This window comes from Macrotis lagotis, chromosome 5 (genome assembly GCF_037893015.1).
Source record: "Macrotis lagotis isolate mMagLag1 chromosome 5, bilby.v1.9.chrom.fasta, whole genome shotgun sequence".
In the NCBI taxonomy this organism is placed as follows: domain Eukaryota; kingdom Metazoa; phylum Chordata; class Mammalia; order Peramelemorphia; family Peramelidae; genus Macrotis; species Macrotis lagotis.
In genome coordinates, this window is record NC_133662.1 from 170,803,295 (window position 1) to 170,828,903 (window position 25,609).

The 25,609-nt window shown below is 36.5% G+C and overlaps 1 protein-coding gene across 7 annotated transcripts in view; it reads left to right on the plus strand.

Annotated features, from left to right (window-relative positions):
- TIAM2 (TIAM Rac1 associated GEF 2) overlaps window positions 1-25,609 on the plus strand; it is a 338,837-nt gene that overhangs the window by 8,352 nt on the left and 304,876 nt on the right. The window contains exons 1-2 of one of the 7 annotated variants that reach the window (XM_074187885.1): window positions 843-911; window positions 2,363-2,886. The exons of 2 other annotated variants lie outside the window; for them this stretch is intronic. The gene's annotated coding sequence lies outside the window, so the exon portion shown is untranslated. Of the gene's footprint in view, window positions 1-842; window positions 912-2,362; window positions 2,887-6,820; window positions 15,862-25,609 lie in introns of those variants that run through there. 4 more of the 7 variants (XM_074187886.1, XM_074187883.1, XM_074187888.1 and 1 more) reach the window with 4 other exon arrangements.

Here is a 25,609-nt window from a genome sequence, read left to right on the forward strand (position 1 = left end):
AAAAAGTGTCCTAATGAACTCTCAGTCTCAGTTGTGCATATATATTGATTTCTACGGAATTACTTTTGAACCTAGGCTGTATTCTATAGTTCCAACTGCTGGTCCATTCTTGTTATTTCTTGACATTTCTAAAATAGCTATAATCCTTCCGAGAAACTAAAGTATAAGAAAATCTAGACTTTCCATCTTTTCCCACCTTATAAACGGTTCTGGCTTTGCCCTGACCCATTTTACCTGATGTCTCCTTTTCCTCACCAACCATTCCCTGCTTAATCCTCCAAATTACAAATTCTAGGTCATCAATTCTACTAAAAATTGTCTTCCACAATGACCTTTATCTAACCAAACAAGCATCCTTTCTTTGTCCCTTCTTAAAATTCTCCTTTTGACTCTGGTAACACTTGCCCTTTCCTGATTCATCTCTTAACTTTCTGCTTCTTCCTTTACTTGTCTTTGGATAGCTCCTCTTCTTCCCACTCATTAAATATTCTTTATGACTCAGTCCTTGGTCCTCTGCTTTTTCCCCTTCTGTATATTCTTTCCCTTGGCAAAATTATTATGTCTCATGGCTTTGAGTATAATTCTGTGGTGGATGATTCCTGGATCTATAATTACCATCATTCCCATTTTCAACCATCTATTGGAAAATTCTACCTGTATATCTTGCCATCACGTCAAACTCTATGTATTCAAACTGAAATTGTCCTAAACACAAAATCAAGATGCCTCCTCTTGCTTTCCCTTTCTCTTTTAAAGGCATTAATGGCATTCTCCCAAAACTCTAGTTATTTTTGACTTGTTTCTCTCACTTTGATCTCATTTCTCTCTTTGACTCCTGAGAGGTAGCATAGCAGAATGATTAAGAAGACCCAGGTCAAGCCTTGCTTCTGGCACATAATATTTGCCCCTAGGTAAGTAACCTCTTCATTCTGTTCAATTCCCTACCCCCCTAACACACATTTGGATTTCTCCCTCATACCCCTGGAACCTCTTCAACTTGCCAGATCACATCTGCCCTAGAAACTCACATCTCAGAATATTTGGGAACTCTGGGATTAGAGGGTGGAACAGAGAGTTTCTCACAAAACTTCCATTAAAGGAGGATGCCCAGGCCAGCCACTTCATTTCTTACTTGGCTACACTCTCTAATACTAATGATATATAACTAATTGGTGTCTCCCTTCTCCTGCCTCTCTTTTTCTGCTTCCTTTTCTGTATTGTCTTATTGTCTAACCTGATTCGATTGTAAGCTCCTTGAAACTGAGGGTGGTCTTTTTTTTTTTTTTAGATTTGCATCTGAAGCACTGAACTCACTACCTAGCCCAAAGGAGTGATTTAATAAGTGCTTATTAACTGTATTAATATTTCAGTATTTTAGCAGCTCCCTTAGAGAATAAGTTGCAAAGAAGTTGCTGACCCAGATTGGTAGGGAAAGTTTCCTCAATGGAAGTTCCATATACCAGTGTAATTACAAGTCCAGTTCCTATCCCTTCTTTCATTCATCAACAATACATAGTTAATAAATTCTGAGGTTTTTCCTTGGAATTGTCTTTTGAACCAATCTTCTCCTTCCTATTCTCATTGCCCTCATTTGAGTTTGGACCTGAACGAGAGAGAGAGAGAGAGAGAGAGAGAGAAACACTGGGTTCCAGTCCTGCCTCTAACACATATCAATAATTTGACCAAAGAAGAAATTATTTAACCTCTAATTGTCTTCAGAAACTGTCTAAAATTATAAGTTATAGATAAGATCTATACTGGTAGATTTTCTGTTCCAGAAGATGTTGAAATCACAGAATTCCCCAAACAAGTTTAAGTCTCTGAAGGGCAGAGAACAAGTCTTATATTTATTTTGTAGTTCTTTTTTTGCACAATAGTGTTCAACAAGTCTTGGTTGAATGTATGAATGGACTTTCCATACTGGAAAAAATGGCAGCCATAGCCTTCTTTGATCCATATCTGTAACTAAAGCTAGTTTGGGAACCTGAATGAATCCAAGATACATATTTGAACTCTTCAGATTCTAGTTTCCTATTTGAGATTTATCTAAGATAAACGAATGCTTGCCCTTCACAGATTTTAATCAGACTGCAGCATATATAAATACCAATAAATAAATAAATCGGACATAATCTTCAAATTATTGGTAGCAAACATTTTGCCACTATTTTTTCACATGTTAAATAGGAAAAAATCTAAGTGTTGATCTTAAAAGAACATTTTTGGATTCCCAATTAATTATTCTGAATTAGTGTCAGATTATATGAGGGTTTTTCAATAAAGCAACAGTCTCCCCTCAAAAAGTTTAAGTTATCCACTTGAGCTGTTCAGATTTTTATATCCTTTTGTCATTTATCCACAGTAAATCAGTGCTCTCTACACAGATGGCAAAATGGAAGTCGTGAAGAAGATCTTTGGTGTTGAAAGCTTGGAAGAGAATAACTTAGAAACAAAGAAAAACTGAACAAAAAAACTGAAAAAAAGACTACCAAAAAAACATTGTCTTGGAGCTTGACATTCAACCTCCTTTGCTCACAACCTAAAGAAGTGACCAGAGAATGTGAAAAGAGATGAAGAGAATGCAAAAAGGAACTTAGACATTTTGCTGCTGGGCTGTTGCTGCAGCTGTACTTTTCCCCAAAGGATGCTTCAGCCAGGACTGTGAGTGATGAGGATGAATTACTTTTGCAGTCCTCCAACTGAAGTAGAAAATTCATAGCCAAACCTGGGCACAGACTACAAAGAAGTTTCTCCACCACCTTAGTTCTTCTGTATGGTCAAAGAACTGTAATGTTTAATATTTAAACTCTATTTTTCCATGTTTACACAGCCTGGCAGCCACTGTAAACATTATAATTATGCTCAGAATCCAAAAGCCATTTCACAGTAAGTATTTAAAGCACAGTATGTGTCAGAGGGATGAAATGCAGTTTTCCAGGAGGCCCTCTTTAGTATATGTAGCTGTTGAGGGTTACACATGTATTAACCATGTACTATTTTCATAAACCATGCACTCTACTCTCAGGTGATTTTCAAAGCAAAATGTTGTCATTACTATCCTAATGAATATTTTTTCCAGATTTTGCTCTTTGGTTCTTCTCATTTGTTTTTTTTTTTTTCACTCAAACTGGAGTCTCTTCCACTGTAGGTATTTAACAGAAGGAAAGGTTGAGAGGGGCAATTATGTGAGACGGTGGAGAGAAGGTGGAAGTTGAATTCAAATCCTGCCTCAGATACTTACTAGCTATGTGACTCAGGTCATGTTTTCTAATTTCTATGTGCCTCAGTTTCTTCATCTCTAAGCTGGAAATAATAATAATTACACCTACCTCAGAGGACTGTTGTGAGGGTCAAACGAATTAACATGTGTAAAGCACATTTTGAATCTTAAAGCAGTTTATAAATACTATTATACTATAATATGTATATATGTATATATAATATATACACTATAATCTATTATTACAGATAGATTGAATGTGAAATTGAAGGTTTATGTCCTCAGAAAATTTTGACAGGATTATTGACCAAGAGGTAGAAGTGACTTCAAAGGTTATCTGATCCAACCTGTTTATTATAACGTAATAATAGCTAGCATTTATATAGCATGTTAAGTGTTGAAAATCCTTTACCTCTGTTCTCTCATTTGAGAAGGAATGGGCATGATGGAATCACTGAGTCCCAGAAAAAGAAAGTGATTTGCCCAAGACCACTCAGGAAATATCCAATACAGGATTTGGACAAAGATTCTCTAATTCCAGTCCATGATCTCTGATTCCAGAATACCAGAACCTTCAGAATAACTGAATTTAGGAATGTTGCAGGCTTAGTGATAGCATAAAATATAAAACATATAAAAAAATTCTCTAATGGCAGTATATTATAAAAGAAAAAGCACTGATTTGGAGTCAAGAAGCTAGGTTTCAAGTACTGACTTCCAATCACTGATTTTTTGTTATCTGAAGTAAGATACTAACTTTACTGAGCCTCAATTTCCTCATTTTCAAAAGGGTGTATAATTATATTTATACTACCTACATCTTGGATTTGCTATGATAATCAAATGAAACAATAAACACTCCAAAAATGTAAGTTGTTATTTTTTTGCATTTGTTTTCATTTTTACTTTTTCTATTGGGGGGGGCTGCCTTAGAAATATTTTGGATCAAGGGTCTCAACCTATGATTTTTGTGGTGCCAGGAACTCTTAAGCAAGTACCAAAGTAGGTTGGTAACTTTCTACAATTTATAGTCTTCGATAATTATTACTGGTATTTATTTAGCACTTTAAGGTTTAATAATGTTTGTTCTTCATTTTCAAAGAAGACCATGACATCAGGGAGGTGATGCCATGACAAGCACATGAATTAAATTGGGGGAGGGGCTGTGCCTCATTCCTCCAGAACCATCTGGATCCAGTGGCCAGACATGAATCAAGACAATTGGAGATGGCCCTGGATGTGAGGCAATCAGGGCTAAATGACTTGCCCAAGGTCACACAGCTGGTAAAGTGGCAAGTATTTGAGGCTAGATTCAAACTCCCATCCTCCTAAATCCAAGGTCTATAAGTGGCACAGTGAATAGAGCACTGGCCTTGGAGTCAAGAGGACGGGCATTCAAATGTTAGCTCATTTGATTCTCATACTGTTGTGAGGTAGGTAATAGTATTATCCTCATTTTACAGCTGAGAGAGTTGAGACTGAGGCATTAGGGGACTTGCCCAGGGTCAAACAGCCATTATTTATATATATATATATATATTGGAATGTGAATTCATTTAAGGAAAATATATTTTTTTAAATTATAAAGGATCTGGTTTTTATATGTCTCTAACAGTACATTAAATTATATAATTCTCTGAGGAAATGTGAACTTTTCCTAGTTTGGGACTCAATCATAAAATCATAGTTTTGGAGAATTTAACTTTCCCTTTGTGGCTTCCTTTCCCACTGTGGCAGCTGACAAGAACTGCTGGGATCACTACAGATACCACCAGGAAAAGTAGTCAGGTCTAGTGCAAGGACCAGTATGGAGGATGATCCATGTTGATGGCTGAACCAAGCATCTTCATAACCTGAATCACCAAGTTTCAGCCTCCTTTTGTGGGCTAAAACCAGGCAAATGACAATGGGAGGGTATAAAAGCAAACTCCAATTGTCAATCATTATAATACAAATTTCCAGCTGACCCACCTTTCACTTCCTCACTTGTCCCTCTTGGCTACTTTATATTTTATTTTCAGAATGCTAGTGTAAATCAGTGTGAAATTATGAAAGTCTGTTCATCATATACCAAACCCTGCAGAAACTTGTGATTTAGTGTAATGGAAAATTTTAAGAATCAGATGTAAAGACAGAATCTAGGGGAAAATGCCAATTTTCCCTGAAGCATAGAATTAATGTCTTTTCTTTACCCAAAGAATTTTGTAAGCACTTGTTTTCCAATATTTGGATTATTGTTTTCAACTAAATGTTGTAGTTTAGGAGAGTTCAGATGTAGAGTAGCAGAGCTTCACAGGGATGGGAGTTAACAAAACTTTATTACTACTTAGAAGAGGAATTGAAGAAAGGAAGCCAATGGGAAAGTAACAATCTTGGTAGATAATTCCCATTGACCTTAATGAAGCACAGCACACAGTGGGGTGACTTCTGGGCATAGACCATGCAACAACTATCATACTCTAGTCAAAGGCCCAGAATCACTCAGGGTTCAAACTTATATAGTCTTAGACAAAGACCATCAATTGACAGCTCTATTATATTCAGGTGATATAGTAAAAATCAAATAAATGAGGATATTTTCTAAGTTGCTTAATGAGAATACATAAATGGAGAGAAACTGCAGTTATTCCAACTGTGCAAAAACTGCAAGAGGCTTGGGAGAGGAGGGTAATGTCCAATATCTGGGTTTATTAGCCTTAATATATACATGTATGCTTAGAGGGTGAGGCCTTACCAGTTAAACTGGTTTTTACTGGTCTACAATTATCTTTAGATAGGCTCCAGTTCTTAAATTCTGTGTTCAAGCTAGCACCTGTTGTCTAGCATATGAAGTCCAGGTTTTTCCTCCCCTCTTTCCCCACCAGGAGAGTGTGATACCATTATGTGGGGTGTTTTCCTATTTTAGAAGGAGATAATTACTAAAGAAACATGAAAATGATATGATTATCATTAGTGTATATATTAAATATACACATTTAGTAGCAGTAATGTGTTCAACACTATCCCAAGCACTCTATTCAGGTTTTGTCCACTCATGACAGTTTATTTTCAAACTAAGTCTTTAATTAGTGCATGAATGATGGGACATCAGACTCATCTAGTGAGGGATCCAGGCTCAGCTTAGTTTGTGATATTGTACGTGTGATGTTAATAGTGCTCAAGGCTGTAGCCCTGCTGTATATATATACTGATGACAACTATACAAATGTAGTCAGAACCTTTCTTTTTCTTTTAGTGGAATCTCTGCCCTAGGCCATTTTACTTACAAATATGTCATGAAGGTGATGAATACAGGTCACCTTAAATTCCAGGAGAAAGGAAATCAAGGGAGGAATATGATTGGATATAGAAGTGATACAGAAAATTTTTTTCTAAATGTCAAAAATTCTTTAAATTGGCCTTGAATGTCCGCTTTCTCACAATCTGTTTCTTGCTTATTTCTTGATTATTCTAGTTAATCTTTTTTAATCTTCCATTTATGATGATCCCTATCCCACTCCCCATATGTCTCTCTATAGATGATAGATAGATAGATAGATAGATAGATACATACATACATACATACATACATACATACATAGATAGAAAAACAATGAAAAACAATGGAGATTAGGAGAAAATTTCTAAAACATGTCACTTAGTGACTGCCAAAACTACCAGTGATTACCTTTGAGTCATATATTAGCTGGTTGATAAAAAAATTAATTTTCAGAACAGCAGAATCTATCCAAGCCTGGATTATTCTGGACTCCATGATCAGTTTATATATAACTTGTGTTATGTACTGCTCTGTCTTTTCTGTGCTACAAATTGACTTCTAAATTTGACTTTAGTTTTATCTTTATTGTTCATTATGCAAGCGAAAGAACAAATGCTTATTGAATTTTTAATCTCCGGATCTAGAAATTAGCATAATACAATTTAGCATGTAAATTAAATTACCTTAAATTATATAGCTACATCACTGAGAGGAAAGAATGTTATCCTTTTAGTTTAACGGTTTTCAGAGGACAGTGTCAGTCTTGAAAGGAAATTCCACAGAAGTTAATTTCTGGGGGGTTTTTTGTTGGAATATTTTAAAATTATTTTTAAATTGAGGTGGAAAGAGGGAAAATTTAATTTTGCCCATTTTCTTTACTTATTCCTACCAGTTAGAAGACTACCTGGAAATGATCTTGTCAAAATTTAACCTCATCTAGATTTCTCTTTATGGGCCATTTTGTATGAAGGAAAGAACTCTAGTGAGAGGTTTCTTTGTCAAACCCATTGTTCCATTTATGAGGCTTGAGCTTCTTAAATAATAAGGCTTGGTAGATATCTTCAAGAAAATCTTCAAAATACATTTTGTTCTAAAGAAGTCAGTAGAAGAGCTGATATCTTTTCATATGAGAGACTTTGGTGAATTAGGGACCAAGTGAATTTAGATTTAACATTGAGACATCCTCTAAAGTGGGGGCTCTCCACCTCTTTCAATTCCTGTACCCCTTGGACTTTTGGTAAGCCTTCCCTTAACTCTTTCAACATGAAATCAGAAGATTATATAGACTTAGAGCTTAAAGGAACCTTAGAAGGCATCAAATCTAACTCTCTTATTTTACAGACGAGAAAACTGATGCAGAGAGAGATTGTGACTTGCCCCCGATCATACAGCCAAGATCTAAAGTAGGATTTGAATGGAAGTCTTCTTGATTCCAAACCTATCCACTCCTCAAACTGTCTCATGGAAATAAGTTCTAAGATTTATTTTAACTTCTAAATTTTCTCAAAACAAGAAGAATGTGTACAGCAATTTGTTTATTACATGAGTGCAAGTGGAAATACATTCTTGGGGTGGCTAGGTGGCACAGTGGATAGAGCACTGGAGTCAGGAGTACCTGAGTTCAAATGTGTCCTCAGACACTTAATAATTGCCTAGCTGTGTGACCTTGGGCAAGCCACTTAACCCCATTGCCTTGCAAAAAACCTAAAACAACAACAACAAAATACATTCTTAATTCATTTTCATAGACTATTAAATTATATTTCTTTTGCATACAAGAAGCAAAATAATTTTTCTTCTCTAAAGGTATACTCCAAAATTTATAACTTTATTAGTGGGAATCAAACTAGAGTTTCTGGGATATTTTGATAAGATAATATAGTTTGGAATTTGGGGGGGGGCAAATTGAGGTGAAACAACTTAACCAGTATCATACAGCTAATAAGTGTCTGGAGCTACATCTGAAATCAGGTCTTCCTGATTCTATAGCTGGTGTCCTATCCACTTTGCCACCTAGCTACCCCAATTTAGTTTTTTTTTTAACAAAAATATTTCCCATGCCTTTTTAAACAAATCTCTCATATCTTCTATATAGCTTAAACATACCCAAGATTGAGAACTTGATCATGTATCAAAAAGACACTAGCATGTTGTGTGGATTCCCCCAGGAGGATTTATGGGAAGTCATGGGAAAAAGTAGCATAGACTAGCATAGGTTGGCATAGATGTTTGAAAGAATAGCTTATTCATCCCTTGAAGCAATTTAGTTTGCTTTGAAGAGGGAAGGAATAGGTTTTTGAAAGACTTCCTTTGCATACATGTCAAATCTGGGATATCAATTTTTCATATATGTATATGTAGTCATGTATTTAATATCTAAATAATTATATGCTTTTTCTATATATACAAATATGTATGTCTCTGTATGTACATATATATAAAATATGAATTTTTCTATTTAACAATCTCTAAAGGCTTCACACAGCTTCAGTATTTTTCTGACCAAGAGAAGTTCAACTGGCCTGATTGTTAGGTTAAAAACAACACCAAAAATTGTTTTTATTTCATTGTTTGCATAAAGTAATGCCTAAAGAATTTGAAGTTTGAGTTTAATGGTAAGCTAAAACCCACATGTGCCTGCAGGAATGAAGGGGAAAGAGAGGTCTCCTGCCCCGAATGACAGCTAGAGAAATTTTTCATACAAGTCCAGCTGAAATGGGAACTAATGATTATTTCATAAGACAAACTGTTGTGTCTGCAAGGGTAGAAACTTCATTGCTAGCTGAAGATATGACTTTAAACTTCCCTGGTATTCTGGTAGAAAATGGACATGGAAACAGTCTGAGGGTAAAACAAAAGCCTATTTATAATATTCCTTAGCTTTCCTTATTAAATATATTTCCTCTTATTTTTGGAAAATTCCCTATGAAATGAAATTCTTAACTGTTCCTTTAGGGCACAAGCACACAGCATGGTCAGTAGTTAACTTCATCCAATTAAAAGATTCAGAATTAGACTATTAGAGAAAGTATAAAAAAGTAGGTGTTTAAAACATATTGGCACGTACCTATGTGCAAACATATCACTTTTTGAAAAAACAAGAATCCTATAATCATAGAATAGGAAGGAATTTCTAAGGTTATTTTGTACAATCCACCTTTAAAAAAGAATCATCTACAATCTCCCCATGGAATCATAAGATTTCAAAACTTGAAGGGATAGTACAATTCCTAAATGGGCAAAAATCCCTTCTATAGAATTTACATAAAAATATAAAATCTCAGAATTGGAAAGTGTCCGAGTCCATTCCAGACATCCAGAGACATTAAAGGGGCAGTTTGAACAGCAATCCTAAACAGCAGTCTTTTTTGATAGGGATGTGATAACTCACAGCAGGGAGGGCACCAGACTTGGCTTGGGATATTCAGTCAATCAGTCATTCAAGCAGAGCAGTGACCATATCTCAAGTGTCCAAATTCCCAAGTCCAAAGCAAAAGGAGAAAAGGGGTTTATGAGTAGTCCTGGGAAGAGGATACTACTTAGCAGTCACACATGCAGCTTCATCAGTTTTCTAGTTTCTGCCTTGAATTGGGTCCTGTCTCACTCCCCCAGGTAACCACTGGGTCCCTTTCCCATGGCCTCTTGTGCACTAGGACCAGGAGCCCACACACTCCAAAAGATCCAAAACTACAATAATTAACTGACACCACACCAGTGGAACTTCACCACATCAACTGGCAAGAGTTATGGGTCTTATGGAGAGGAGTGATAATTTTGTTACTGAAGCATGTTTGTCTTCCATTTCTTGAGTTTCCTGCATAGAGATAGTGGGGATTGATTAGAAAGGTATATAGTGCATCACTATCCAAATGACATATGTAGTTATACCCCATCTGTTTTAGTTGCTACAAATTCCCTCAATAAACTTAGATATTCCAATACTTAACATATGAAACTTCACTGAAATTTCACTAAAGATTCCAGATTTAGAAAATTTCCAGAAGGAAGAAGGCAAAGTCAGGAGTGAGTCTGTCTAGAGTTGCTGGTCCAAAACCCTTGGCGAGGGTCCTTCTGTCTTAGCATCCCATGATTCCATTCTGTCAAACATTTCTTAAACATGTATTATGTGTCTTTCTGTAAGACAAATGATTCCTAAGTGGTTAGGTAGTGCAGTGGATAGAAAGTGGACCCAAAGTCAAAGACTTGAGTGCTCATACTGCTGTAGAGATTTGCTAAGTTACTAACACACTCTCTAAGCCTCAGATCTCTCTAAAATGGGGTTAATAAGAATACCAATCTGACAAGGATGTTTTGAAGGTCAAATAAGAGAAAATGTAAATCTTTGTAAACCATAAAATTCTGTATAAATATTATGATGACATAAATATCCTCTTTACAATCAAGTTTAAAATTTTAGTGTATTTAAGGTAAGCTGTGGTGGAAGTTTATAATCTGGTTTCTCAAGCAAAATTTTTACAATATTCCTTCAGTCATTTGTTTTAAAGCTTCCCTTCTTTCCTGCCTCTCCCCTCCAAAAAGACATCTCCAGTTAGAGATGTGATCCCTTCCTTCAGTGCAGGAGCTGGTTGGTTGGGCCATTTATACTAATAGCATGTCTAAATAAAAAGTATTGAAAAATTGTCAAACATCTTCAGGGAAGGAAAACACATGACTTAAATAACAACATGTGTTCATTTGGGGGTTTTTTCCCCACTGACATGACTAGCTCAAGACTCTCTTCAAAGCTTGGAAGGGAAGCATGGTACAGTGGGAAACAGCATTGGTTTCTGTTGTCACCTGAATCTGGATTCTACTTCTGAAGCTCACCAACTTTATGGCTTCAGTTTCTTCATCTGTAAATTAAGGCCTTTGAGGTACCTTCCAGCCTTAGAACTCTTAGCCATCAAACCAAGACATTGTGGACTGACAGTTTTATGATAATGTTCAAATGTGGATGTGGACAGCCAGCACGAAAGTGTTTCAGCTTTCAGTGTGGACTTTCAGTACTCAAGGCTTTCAAACAAAGCCTCAACAAAGAGATCTGCTGCTTGCAAGGTTTCCTAGAATTCCTCCATATGCAGAGTTTGCAATCCTCAGCTAGATCACATGCCCTTACAACACTAGGTTTCTGGAGCTTAGTCCTACATGCCAGAATCTTTTTCATTGAAAGGGGGAAGGGAGGGAAGGACCATAAAAAATGAGGTCCCATTGAGAGCTGTTCTGAGCCAAATGCAGCCATGCCACCTAAGTACGTTATTGTGTTCTGCCACCCAGAAGAATAAATCTGTAAAGTTTCATATGCTTAGTATTAGAGCATCTAAGTTTATTGAGGCAATTCGCAGCAACTAAAACAGATGGGGTATAACTGTACACATATGACACTTGGAATCAGTGACTATTTAAAAAGAAAAACATAAATACTTATTTCATTGGGAAGAAGAAAAGTAGCAACAGTACAACCCACGACCATTTGTCACTCTTTTAGGAGTGGGGAAAAATCAATCATTCCAAAGAGAGTGTCACTTAGGGGTAGTTTGTTCTATAAAAGATCTGGCAGTCAGGAAACCCAGGTCCTGCAGGTAGCTTACCTTTCTGTAGCACTGAACTTCTGAGAGATTACAGAGCTAGTAAGAGTCAGAAGCAGGATTAAAATTCAAGTCAAGCTTTTCAGCCACAGTGGAGTAATTCTTTTACTACCTTTGTGAACCTGAGTGATAAAACATCATCTGTAAAATGAGAGTATTATACCTACAGTCTAAATATATCCTTTGAATGCAATAGTAGGTGGGAATGGCCATGGTGGGGGGGGGGGAGATTTGGAAAGGTTGTGAAAGCCCTAAAATCCCCTCAGATCACAAAGATATTTTAATGGAAAGAATCCTAAAGTATTAGTGAAAAGGCCTGTGTTATAGGCTCTTGTAATTTTGAACAAGTTACCATACCTCTCTAGGCTTCAGTTTTCTCATCAACAAAAGGAAGTTGGGGAGGGTTGGTTTCAATATGGGGTTCTTTTCTTCTTTGTCAGCCTCTCAAAGCCTCTGGATTCCTTCTTGGAGATAGAATTATTCTCAGAATAACATTTTAAATATATAGGATTACCTAAAATCTCAATTATATTAAAATAGTTATCAAAATATTAACAATACAAATTCACTGACCCCTAATTAAGGACCCTTAGTCTAGATGCTCTTTAAAGTTCATTGCCTCTTTAAAATAATGCTATGCTTTTGGTGACCATATTTTTTGAAGCAAAAATGAGGATGATATTTTTTTTCTTGAAATAGGTCTGCCCTGAATGACCTCATATATATGGTTATTATAAGCATAATGGAAATATTTTTTCTCTTTTTTACCAATGCACTGGGTGGTGCACTAGAAAGTGACAACTTTTTCTGGTGATAAATTTGGAATTTTATTAGTTTCAGTCAATCAATAAACACTTATTATGTGCCAAGGACTGTGGTAAGTGTAAGGTATACAAAAAGAGGCAAAAGACAGTCTCTGCTTTCAAAGAGCTTACAATCCAATGGGGAAGGCAACATGGGAACAAATTTTTACAAAGCAAATTATATATATATAGGATAAATAGGAAATAAGAGGGAAGGCACTGGAATTAAGAGATAGGGAAACTTCCTGTAAATGATGGGGAAACAACACAGTACCCAGCACATATAGGTGCTCATTGTTTATTGCTTAATTGGTTGATTGTAGTCATGCAGTGAGCAAAACAAATCAAAACTGAGGGCATAATTTGTAGACATCTAAAACCAAATAATTATATCCAATTTAACTAGTTTATGTGTACATTGTAGAAATGATCCTCAAATTATAAACTCCATCTGAAATTATTTACTTTTTCCAAAGTATTGAGCTGAAATTCACAGAGGGAATTTAATTAAATTATCTATATTATCAAAAATGCAGGATAAGGAGTCAGAGGTCTTGTCATTGAGTCATTTTTTGTTGTATCTGACTTTTCATGACCACATTTGGAGTGGTTCATCATTTTCTTCTCCAGCTCAGTTAACAGATGAAGAAACTGAGGAAAACAGGGTTAAGCAACATACCAGGTTCACACAGCTAGTAAGTGTCAAAGGCTAGATTTGAACTAAAGAAGAGGAATATACCTGACTCCACATCCTTACTGCCACTTGTGTGATCTTGGACAAATCCCTTAATCACCCAGGACTCTAATTTCCTCATCTGCAAAATGAAGGAATTAGCCTAGTGTGGTACAATAGAAAGATCATGAATTTGAAAAACTAGAGAACCTTGGTTCAAATCCATTAAATGCTTACTGTAATACTACTGGAGTCTAGATTCAGTAAAATTACTGACTGATAATTTACTTACTTTTCCATACCCCATTAAACTTAGCACAGAATTGTCTTCTTAGTAAGGTGCTCAATAAATTCATTGATGGTAAATGGGCAGTTTCCTTCCTTTACTGAGATTAGTACCCTACTCCTTACATCTGAAGGAGAAAGCTTCTTTAATTCTTTTACTCCCTTACATATACTCTATAATATAGCTATATTGGCTTTCTGGCTGTTCTTAACCCGTGTTCCATCTTTCATTTCACACCTTTGAACTGGCCGTCCTCTATTCTTGGTATACATTTCTTTCTAAACTTTGCCTATGAGAAACTCTGTTGTCTTTCAAGTCTCAACTCAATCATCACTTTCTACATAAAACCTTTCTTGGTCTCTAAACCACAAGTATCCTCTTTCCCAGAACCAATTGGTATTCATTTTGAACATAAATTATACATACTTATCTATTTGCATGTTGTCTTTCTCCAGTTAGAAATAATCTCATTGAGGGCAGGAACTCTTTTACTTCTGTCTGTGTATCTGATATAATTAGCAAAATGCTATGATATAGTTGGAATTTACAAAATTTTTTTTTTATTGATTGATGGGTTCCTCCTTACCCCAGGCAGAAAACATTCCCTTGTTTTCAAAAGGGTCAGTCTGGGAGCATGTGAGACCATTTTACAACAGTGTTTACTGGGAGCTCAAAGCATAACATTGTAGTGTGGATTCTTGCCAGGTCTGTGTTGGATGGCTGTCCTGAGACCCTTCCTGACTCCGATTCTGTGATATTGGGGTTTCCTTGCTTAATAAACAGCTAATGAAACTAAAGGAAGAATATACAGCCCCGCCAAACCCTGTTTTTCAAAGGGGTCCTCCCACACATTGATATTTTTAAATTATTTTTTCCTCTGTCATTTTTCTTTAGTGAAAAAACAGGTGTAAGAGCTGGCTCCCACCAAATTATCTTAATTACTTCTTTAGTTATGAGAGCCAGTGATGATATCAGATTCTGGAAAATCTGGGTGACCCCAAAGTTGTAAGTGAATTTGTAGGAATACTACAAATGGCATTTTTTTTCTTTATACCTCTTCTATGTGCTCTGACTCACTTCCACTTTTCCTCTGGAAAAAAGGAGAGAGCAGAAATTAGTCATTCCCTGTGACTTTCCCCTTCTAAAAAATAACTGAAAATAGCAGGAAAAAAAAAGACAGGATTAGGTGAGGAAGCTGTGAAGTAAACAGAGAAAGATTTGGGGGTCAATTTGTCCATATCTAATCCTATTTTATTTATCTAATCCTAAAATTGCAAATTTACTCTTGGACAGCATTCTGTGTATACATATTATATATCCTCTAACATCTTGCCAAGTATAATATAAATTTCTTGAAGGCAAGGTCTTTGTCTTATCCTCTGGTATATTGTCTTCCACATGAAAGGCATATAAGAAATGTCCCTTGATTTGAGTTGAAATAAAATGTGAAGTGAGGTTGGTAGTTCATATAATTTTTTTTCAATCAATCAAGAAACTAAGAAAAAAATGAATCAACACCATGCCCACATGCACTGTGATAGATAACTACTTTTGCTTGCAGTCTTTGATGGAACCACATGCTTTCTTTTGTTTTGACCCTGTGATAAGATGGTAAAATCTTAATGTCTTTTTATCCTTTAGAGTCATATTACTATCTTTACATAACTTTTCCTCAGAAGATTGGTCATCTATCCAATACCTTGAAGACCTTTCTCTGCTTTTTTTAAATATCTCAGTAGTATTCAAAGTAGTAGTAGTAGTATAGTGGTGGTGGTAGTAGTGGTAGTGGTGATGATAGTGGTATTATGATGGTGGTGATAGTAGTAGTTGTAATAATGGCTGTGGTAGTGGTAGCAGTATGGTGGTGATAGTGGTGATAATGTGGTGGTAGTAGTAGTAGTAGTAGTAGTAGTAGTAGTAGTAGTAGTAGTAGTAGTAGTAGTAGTAGTAGTAATTGTACTTGTGGTGGTGGTGGTGGTGATGGTAGTGATGGAATTGGCAGCAGCAGCAGCTCAAATTTCCGTAGCATTTTAAGGTTTGTAAAGACCTTTTATATATATTTTATTCTTCCTCTCAACAACTCTGTAGAATCGGCGCTATTTTACAGATGAGAAAACTTCAGGTTTAGGGAGATCAAGTCTCTTATCCAGGGTACTGCAATAAGTAAAAATCTGAAGTAGAATTTTAACCCAGATCCTCTCTGTCACATTGCCTTTGTAACAGTGTTAAAGACATTGTAGTGCTGAGCTGCCTCTTTTCTCATTCTCACTAAATAACCTACCCAGCCCTATTTCAGTGATGCCTTTTATTTTTTTTCCATTTTTTTTTTAGGTTTTTGCAAAGCAAATGGGGTTAAGTGGCTTGCCCAAGGCCACACAGCTAGGTAATTATTAAGTTTCTGAGACCGGATTGGAACCCAGGTACTCCTGACTCCAAGGCCAGTGCTTTATCCACTATGCCACCTAGCTGCCCATCAGTGATGCCTTTTATACCATTTTTCTCTAAAAAGTCTTCATTGACAACTTACTACACCCTACACCCTACATAGGACTTGAAGGACTTTAATGTTGCTCCTTGGAGAATATAAAATTTGATTTTTTTTTGAGATTCTGATGTGCCATGATTAGTACTCATATATCATCATTGGAGAATATTGATACTTAAGATTTGAACTTTTACAATCAGTTTGATATCAAAAGTTCTTTATAATTTTTTTGGCTACAGAGATGCATGGAATATGGTGGTGGGTATAAAAGATAAATAATGGTCTTGGCATTCCAAAAGTATAAAGACTATTGAGAAACTGAGGAGATTCTTAAATGATAGATTAAGTGGATCTGTAACCTCAGTAGTGAGAGTTTCTTCTAATAATTTAAGCTTGCAACTTTGTCTGCCTTTCCCATCCATATCATCTGAACTATTTGCTTGAGGGTCCAGTCAAGATTTTAGAAGTCTTCTTTGATGTCTGCTGACACTGAAAGGAAGTAAATTAGAGGTGGCCCTAAGGCTAGCACTGTCTCAGTTCAGGTTTGATATTGGGATGAAATAAAGCACTTAACAATTCATGGACTTTTAAAAATACTGCTCCACCTTCTTCATTGGATCATTTCTCATATTCAGTCACCATAAATGACTCGGAGTGGGATGATTCCAATCTGCTTTCTTTACACACTCTGTCAATGACTTAGCTTCCATGTGTTAATTTAGATATAGTTCAGTTTATCTATGTGTATCTACATGTTGTTCAGTCATTTTTCAGTTATATTCAGTTATTTGTGACTCCTTTTGAGGTTTTTCTTAGCAAAGATACTGAAATAGTTTGTCATTTCTTTTTCCAGCTAATTGTATCAATGAGAAGACTGAGTCAAAAAGGGCTAAATGACTTGCCCAGGGTTACAAAGCTAGTATGTGTCTGAGGCCAGATTTGAACTCAGGAAAATGAGTCTTCTTGACCCCAAAACCTTATCTATTGTACCACCCAGGTGCTGTCCCAAACCTCTATTCACTTCTAATATCTCTCCTAATCCCCATCCCCACATTGCCACCTGCCTGCTACACACCTCCACCTGGATAAATTGTCAGCATCTCAAATTTAATATGGCTCAATGTTGATTATCTTCTTGGACCAATAAATGCAGGCCCCCCCCCAAAAAAATGTCCTTACTTCTGTTAAGAACACTATCTTTCTTCCAACCATCTATACTTGACTCTCTACTTTCTCTCCCTCCCCCATAATCAAGTTGCCAAGACCAGTGGATTCTCTCTCCATAAGATCTCATATTTATCCCTTTCTTACTACCTATAGAACCACTTCTGTTAGAGCAATCCCTTATCACTTTTCACCTGGACTATGAGAATAGCTATTGGTTTTCTTTCTATTAGTCCATTCTACTCACAATTGCTAAAACTCTACTCTGACATCATCATTCTCCTGAAAAATCTTCATTTCCTGTATATTATACTTAGTATACAAATAGAAGAGAAAATGAATATCATATAAGAAGAAAAGTAAAAAAGCCAGTTTTCCAACATTATAATCTCACTGGAATAGCACAATATAATACCAATATAACAGAGGAATGATACAGAATAAGACTGGTATTTAAATTCCTTAAAGTGATTTTTCAAGTTCCTCTAATCATACTTTCATCTACCTTTCCAGACTTCTCATGGTAATCCCCTTCAAGCATTCTATTTTCTAGTCAAAGTGTCCTAATAGTTATTTTTTTAAATTAGCATTTAGTCTCTCTCTCTCTCTCTGTGCCTTTACCCAGGTTGTTCTATAAGCCTACCATGTTTATTCTCCTTAGATTCCTTCACAGTTCAGCACATAGTCAAAGTCTTTCCTAATCCTCTAATTTGTTGCCACTTTCTCTCTACAAATTCTTTTTTGGTTTACTTGTCTATATAAATGTTTCATCTAAGGTCCTCAAGAGCAAAGACAGAATGATTGATGGAGATAAGTTCCCAAAGAAGACTGGAGGAACCTAGGGGTATCAAAAAAAGTAGAAATTCCTGGCTTGATATGGATAAGGCCTGCCTTATCCTCAGAACCTGATACAAAGGAGCAAAGAATGATTAAATATATAAAGAGGTTCTTAGGTGTAGAAGAAGGGAGGAGGAGAGATGGGAGAGCTCATAAAATCTGATCTCGATCTTCTTACTAAGCTAGCAAGCAAGACTTTCTAGGTAAGATGATGAACTGAGAGGTTCAAAGGGAGCCGGGGACCCAGGATTCTTCCATATCCTACCAAATTCCCAAAATGGAAATCCTAAAGAAACAAAAATAGCTAAAAAGACATGTAGGAAAATTAAAATGTCATATTTTAAAAAAAGAAAAATGAACCTCAGACAATATAAAATACCTGGGAGTCTATTTGCCAAGACAGACTCAGAAACTTTTTAAAAACAATTACAAAACACTTCTCACACAAATTAAATCAGATTTAAATAACTGGGCAAATATCAACTGCTCATGGATAGGTAGAGCTAATATAATAAAAATGACAATTCTATCAAAACTAAACTACCTGTTTAGTGCCCTACCAATCAAAATTCCAAAAAATCACTTTAATGAGTTAGGAAAAAAATTGTAAGTAAATTCATATGGAGAAATAAAAAGTCAAAAATTTCCAGGAACTTAATGAAAAAAAGTGCAAAAGAAGGGGGCTTAGCCCTATCTGATCTAAAATTATATTATAAAGCATTTGTCATCAAAACTGTTTGGTGGGGGTGGCTAGGTGGCATAGTAGATAAAGCACCAGCCCTAGAGTCAGGAGTACCTGGGTTCAAATCAGGTCTCAGACACTTAATAATTCCCTAGCTGTGTGGCCTTGGGCAAGCCACTTCACCCCATTTGCCTTACAAAAACAAACAAAAAAAACCTGTTTGGTATTGGCTAAGAAATAGAGTGGTGGGCCAGTAGAATAGACTAGGTGCAAAAGCAGGAGACAATTATAGTAATCTGCTGTTTGATAAACCCAAAGAGTCCAGCTATTGGGATAAAAACTCTCTCTTGGATAAAAACCTGCTGGGAAAATTGGAAGTTAGTATGTAAGAAACTTAGATTAGACCAACACCTAACACCCTTTACCAAGATAAGATCCAAATGGTTACAGGATTTAGACATAAAAAAAAAAACCAATACTATAAGCAAATTAGAAGATCAAGGACTAGTTTACCTGTCAGATCTATGGAAAGTAGAACAGTTTATGACTAAGGAAGAGATGGAGAACATCACCAAAAACAAACTAGATGATTTTGATTACATTAAATTAAAAAGCTTTTGCATAGATAAAACCACTGTAACCAAGATCAAAAGAAATGTAGTAAATTGGGGGAAAAAATCTTTACAACCAATGATTCTGACAAAGGAATCATTTCTAAAATATACAGAGAACTGAGTCATATTTTTAAAACAAAAAGCCATTCCCCAATTGACAAATGATCAAAGGATATATAAAAGCAATTTACAGATGAGGAGATCAAAGCAATCCATAGCCATATGAAAAATTGCTCTAAATCATTAATTATTAGAAAAATGCAAATTAAAGCTTCTCTGAGGTACCACCTCACACCTCTCAGATTGGCCAATATGACCAGAAAAGATACTGATCATTGTTGGAAGGGTTGTGGGAAATCTGGGACACTATTACACTGTTGTTGGAGCTGTGAACTCATCCAACCTTTCTGGAGAGAAATTTGGAACTACACCCAAAGGGCAACAAAAATGAACATACCCTTTGACCCAGAAATACCACTACTGGGTCTGTACCCTGAAGAGATGATGAAAAAGGGTAAAAACATCACTTGTACAAAAATATTTGTAGCAGCCCTGTTTGTGGTGGCAAAGAATTGGAAATCAAGTAAATGTCCTTCAATTGGGGAATGGCTTAGCAAACTGTGATATATGTATGTCATGGAACACTATTGTTCTATTAGAAACCAGGAGGGACAGGGAATTTAAGGAGGCCTGGAGGGATTTGCATGAACTGATGCTGAATGAGATGAGCAGAACTAGAAAAACACTGTACACCATAACAGCAATATGGGGGTGATGTTCAACCTTGAAGGACTCACTCATTCCATCAGTGCAACGATCGGGAACAATTTTGGGCTGTCTGCAAAGGAGAGTGCCATCTGTATCCAGATAAAGAGCTGTGGAGTTTGAACAAAGTTCAAGGACTATTCCCTTTAATTTAGGGAAAAAAAACCCATATCTTATTGTCTGATCTCGTTATCTCTTAGACTTTTTGTCTCTTCCTTAAGGATATGATTTCTCTCTCATCACACTCAATTTGGATCAATGTACAACATGGAAACAAATTAAAGACTGACAGATTGCTTTCCGTGTGGTGGGTGGGGGGGAGGGAAGTAAGGTTGGGGAGAAAATTATAAAACTCAAATAATATCTTTAATTAAAAAAAATAAATAAAATAAATAGATTTGATTGTAGGTAAAAAAGAAAAAAAAGAAAAATTCAAGATTTCCAAGATTGAAGATTTCAAATAGATAACTGATATATAAGAAATTAAGTAAAAATTAACCATGTTAATAGCAAATGAAAGAATACCTTACAGAAAACAATTCTTAAATGTTAAAATGAAAAGATGCTATAAGAAAAATTATCAGGAAGAAATTATTAAAGAATGACCAGTATAGAGATTATATTTTAAAAAAACAAAAAATAAGAAAAAAAAACAGCAAAAGACTAACTTTAATGGAAAATAGGCAAATATTATAAACTAAGTGGAGAAACATTTTTGGGAAATGACTCAATTATTGGGGGAAACCCTCAAAAATATGCAAATATAACTTGTCTGAAATACAATTTAAGATGATCAGGATAAGTAAAATCACAAAATTTAGAAAAATGTTAGGATCTAAACATCTTTAGTTATGTTAAAGTCAGCTTGAACCTGCTTCTTTGTTAAATTTTCAATGTGAAATTAGTAAATGCTTTAATCAAGGGTTGACTTATTATTTTGTTGACTGTCACATTTAAGAAAGTGATGGCAAAAAAAGCAAATAAAGCAAATTAAACTTTAAAATCTTTTATAGATACATTTTTCCCCTGGAAGCTGATTTAAAAGCATCCCATTTACTATAGGAAATACTACAAGAAATCATTCAAGAAAATGTTATGGAATTAACAGAAAAAAATATTACTATGTAAGTAGAATATATAAGACTCCAACAACAACCACAAAAACCCTCAAGATTCACCTCTCTAGACAAAAATAGTTAGACTTCAGTGATATAATTGAAAGGGAAAATTTTGAAAAGTACTAGAAAGAATAATAGAGCAAAAGATTCTAAGAATAAAATTTGCTGCACTTTTCTCAAGGAAGATAGGGGATGGATTGGAAAAATTAGAATATGATATATGCAAAATGAAAAGACATGGACTATAAATTTAAAGTTACCCAACAAAACTTCGGAAGTTATCAAATACATTTCAAGGAGATCTTAGAACAACAGCCAAACCAACAAACCAAAAAAAAAAAATTTGAAACAATTCTTACTTCTCAATTGAAATAAAAGTCAGTTGATGATTAAATGTGAGGATCTAAAGAATTTGCATTCACAAAACCATTAAACACTTCAGAAGGGTATTTTTTTATAACAAAGAAAAAAGGAGCACAAGTAAAAGTAAGAAAGTAAGGATAGCCATGCATTCTCAAAATGAAACTTTTATCTTCGATAAAAAGGGAAGCCAAACAAAAAAAATCCAATATAGCTTCAGGGAAAGGTTTGATAACCACTTGACAGGTGTGTTATAGAAGGCATTCACATTTAGGTACAGATTACTCCAGGTTGCTTCTAAGCTTCCCTCAAATTCTGTTTCCTAAGAAATCAGACCATTAAAGAAATTCTGTTTCCTAAAGAAATCAGACAGACCTGCAAAAGGAAAGGAAAAAAACCCACCAGGATGAGTCAGATTTATTAACAGTTCACTGAACACTGGAAAAACAAATAGCTTCTATATTTCGTAATCTAGTTTAAAATAAATTTATCAAATGAAACAGCTATGGTACTGATCATTAAAGAAGACTGATACAAAGATCAATCTCATGAATGATAGTTCTGTAAAAAAATAGTATTAAAAAGACAAATAGATTATAGCAGTTCCATCCTCTACTCATCTCAAAACCCCTTGATGTGATCTTTAGTTTTCTATTCCCTTTTTTCCAGAAAAGGAAGAGGTGACCCTTTTCACCAAAGTCAATAACTCCTTTACTTAGAAACTTGATTTTATTCCCTTTCATATCCCTCCTCTCTATCTATAATCTTTAGTCACTCTCTATTACTGGTTCCTTCTCTGGTGCTTAAAAATTTTCTATCTTTCCTATCTTCATAAAATCTCCACTTTATCCTATAATCTCCTTAATTTTTCCCAACGTTTCACACAACCTTGCAAGAATTTTTAATCTGGGGTTCACAGACTCCAAAAAGATTTATAAAATGTTTTTATGGGTTCAATGGATTAAAAAAAAAATCTTAATGGGGGGGGCAGAGCCAAGATGGCGACAAGAAAAGATCAAGTCTTAGGTGCTCACTGATAAAACTTATAAACTAAGGACTCTAACTAAACTTTCGAGAGACCAAACCCACAAAGAGACCCAGTGAGGCAGTTCTCCTACTCAAGGTAACCTGGAAAAGAGCAGAAAGGCTCTGCTCCCCAGGGTTGGAGGGGCAGCCCACCAGAGGTGTGGCCCACCAGAGTGAAAGAACTTCAGCCTCCTGGAGGCAGCCCCAGGGTGCTGGGAGCCACAGCTCACAGCAGCAGGGGAGTCTCCTGAGCTATGCCCCCGGGGAGCACTGGGCACAAATTGGGGAACCAGTGGGGGGACCTCTGCCAGAACAAGCACATGGAGCCCAGCCCTCAGGGCACACAGCCAGCACCCCAGATCCAGGAACAGAAGCAGGCTGAGCCCCCAGGGCATGAGCCCATTGAACCTAGGGAGGGGAGTGAGGAGAGAGAGAGACTGCGGAGCTCTGCCCTGGAACAGGACTCTGGGGCTCTGACCACATTCAGATCCTGATCATAGTCTAGGCTCCCCATAGAACAGCAGGCCCCCCCCATCTCAGCCCCATGGCAGAGGGGGGCACTTATGGTTATTCACAGACCAGGAGGGAGGACAGAGCCTCACACACTGAGACCCTTGTGGGAGTGTCCCAAAAGCTCAGGAAGCACCCCAAAACCAGGCTCAGGCTGGAAAAATGAGCAAGCAGAGAAAAAAGAGGAACACCATTGAGAATTATTTTGCAAATGAGCCCAAGAAGGATCAAAATACTCAGTCTGAAGATGAGGAAGCACAAGCTCCTACATCTAAAGACTCCAAGAAAAACGGAAATTGGGCTCAGGCTATGACAGAGCTCAAAAAAGACTTTTGAAAATCAAATGAGGGAGTTAGAAGAAAAACTGCAAAAAGAAATGAGAGAGATGCAGGAAAAACATGAAAATGAAGTCAGCAGCCTAGTCAAGGAAATCCAAAAAAAATGCTGAAGAAAATAGCATGCTAAAAACCAGCTTAGGTCAAATGGATAAAACAGTTCAAAAAGTTATGGAGGAGAAGAATGCATTAAAAAGCAAAATTGGCCAGATGGAAAAAGAGATAAGAAAACTCTCTGAGGAGAACAAATCCTTCAGACAAAGAATAGAACTCAGGGAGAGTGATGAATTTATGAGAAATCAGGACTCAATACTTCAAAACCAAAACAATGAAAAATTAGAAGAAAATGTGAAATATCTCATTGAAAAAACAACTGATATGGAAAACAGACTTAGGAAAGATAATTTAAAAATTATTGGAATACCTGAAAGTCATGATCAGGAAAAAAGCCTTGACATCATTTTCAAAGAATTACTACAGGAAAATTGCCCTGATATTTTAGAAGCAGAGGGCAAAATAGAAATGGAGAGAATCCACTGATCCCCCAGAGAAAGAGATCCCAAAAAACCAATCCCTAGAAATATTATAGCCAAGTTCCAGAACTCCCAAGTCAAAGAGAAAATATTACAAGCCACCATAAGGACACAGTTCAAATATTGTGGAGCTGCAGTCAGGATCACACAGGACTTAGCAGCAACTATATTGGAAGCTCGTAGGGTTTGGAATATAATATACCGGAAGGCAAAAGAGCTTAGAATGCAGCCAAGAATCAACTACCCAGCAAAAATGAATGTCTTCTTCCAGGGGAAAAAAGATGGACTTTCAATGAACCAGGGTAATTTCAAATGTTCCTGTTGGAATGGCCAGAGCTGAACAGAAGGTTTGATCATCAGATACAGGACTCAGGTGAAGCATAGAGATTGGAGGAGAAGGGGAAAATATAAGGGACTTAATGATGATGAACTGCATTTATTCTTGTATAGAAAAATGACATTGATAATACTCATATGAACCTTCTCAGTTAATAGAGCAGGTAGAGGGAGCTTTTATAGTTGGAGCACAGGAGAAAATATGGTGTAAAAATGGAGTCAATAGAAAAAAAGGGAAATGTAATGGGAGAAAGAAAAAGGAGAAGGGGAATAGGCCAAGATATTTCATATAATAAGATTTTTTCTTTATTACAATGAGCTATTGCAATGATATGGAATGGGGGAAGGCAAGGGGGAATGAGGGAAACTTCGCTTTCATCAGAGGTGGTTAGGAGAGGAAGCAGTATATATACTCAATGGGGTATAGACATCTGGAGTAAGAAGGAGGGGGGGGGACAGGGGGAAGGGGGGATGTGAGTGATGGAGGAGAGGATGGACCATGGGGGGAGAGTGGTCAGATATAACACATTTTCTTTTTTACTTCTTGCAAGGGTCTGGGACTGGATGGCCTGTCCAGCACCATAGGGCCAGGTGGATGCTAGGCCTAAGGGGTGGATGGGGGCTCAGGGCCTCTTGGCCCCAGAGCCAGGTATCTGTCTGCTGCGCCACTCGGCTACCCTACAGCAGAGTCAGAGTGAAAGGAGAGAGAAAATATAGAACATGGTAGCGGAGAAATACAAAAGGAGGGAGTTGCGATCAGCAATGGCAACGGTGGGAAAAATATGGAAGTAATTTTGCCATGGACTTATCATAAAGAATGTGAACCACCCACAACAGAGTTGTTGGTGTTGGAACAAAGACTGAAGCACATTTTTTATTATTATTATTTTTTGGGGGGGTGCAGGGCAAATGGGGCTGGGTGACCTGCCTAGGGCTGCATGGCAGGGTGATCACTGGGTGCCTGAGGGCCAATGCTCTTTCTGCCACCCAGCCACCCCTACTATTACTACTATTTTAT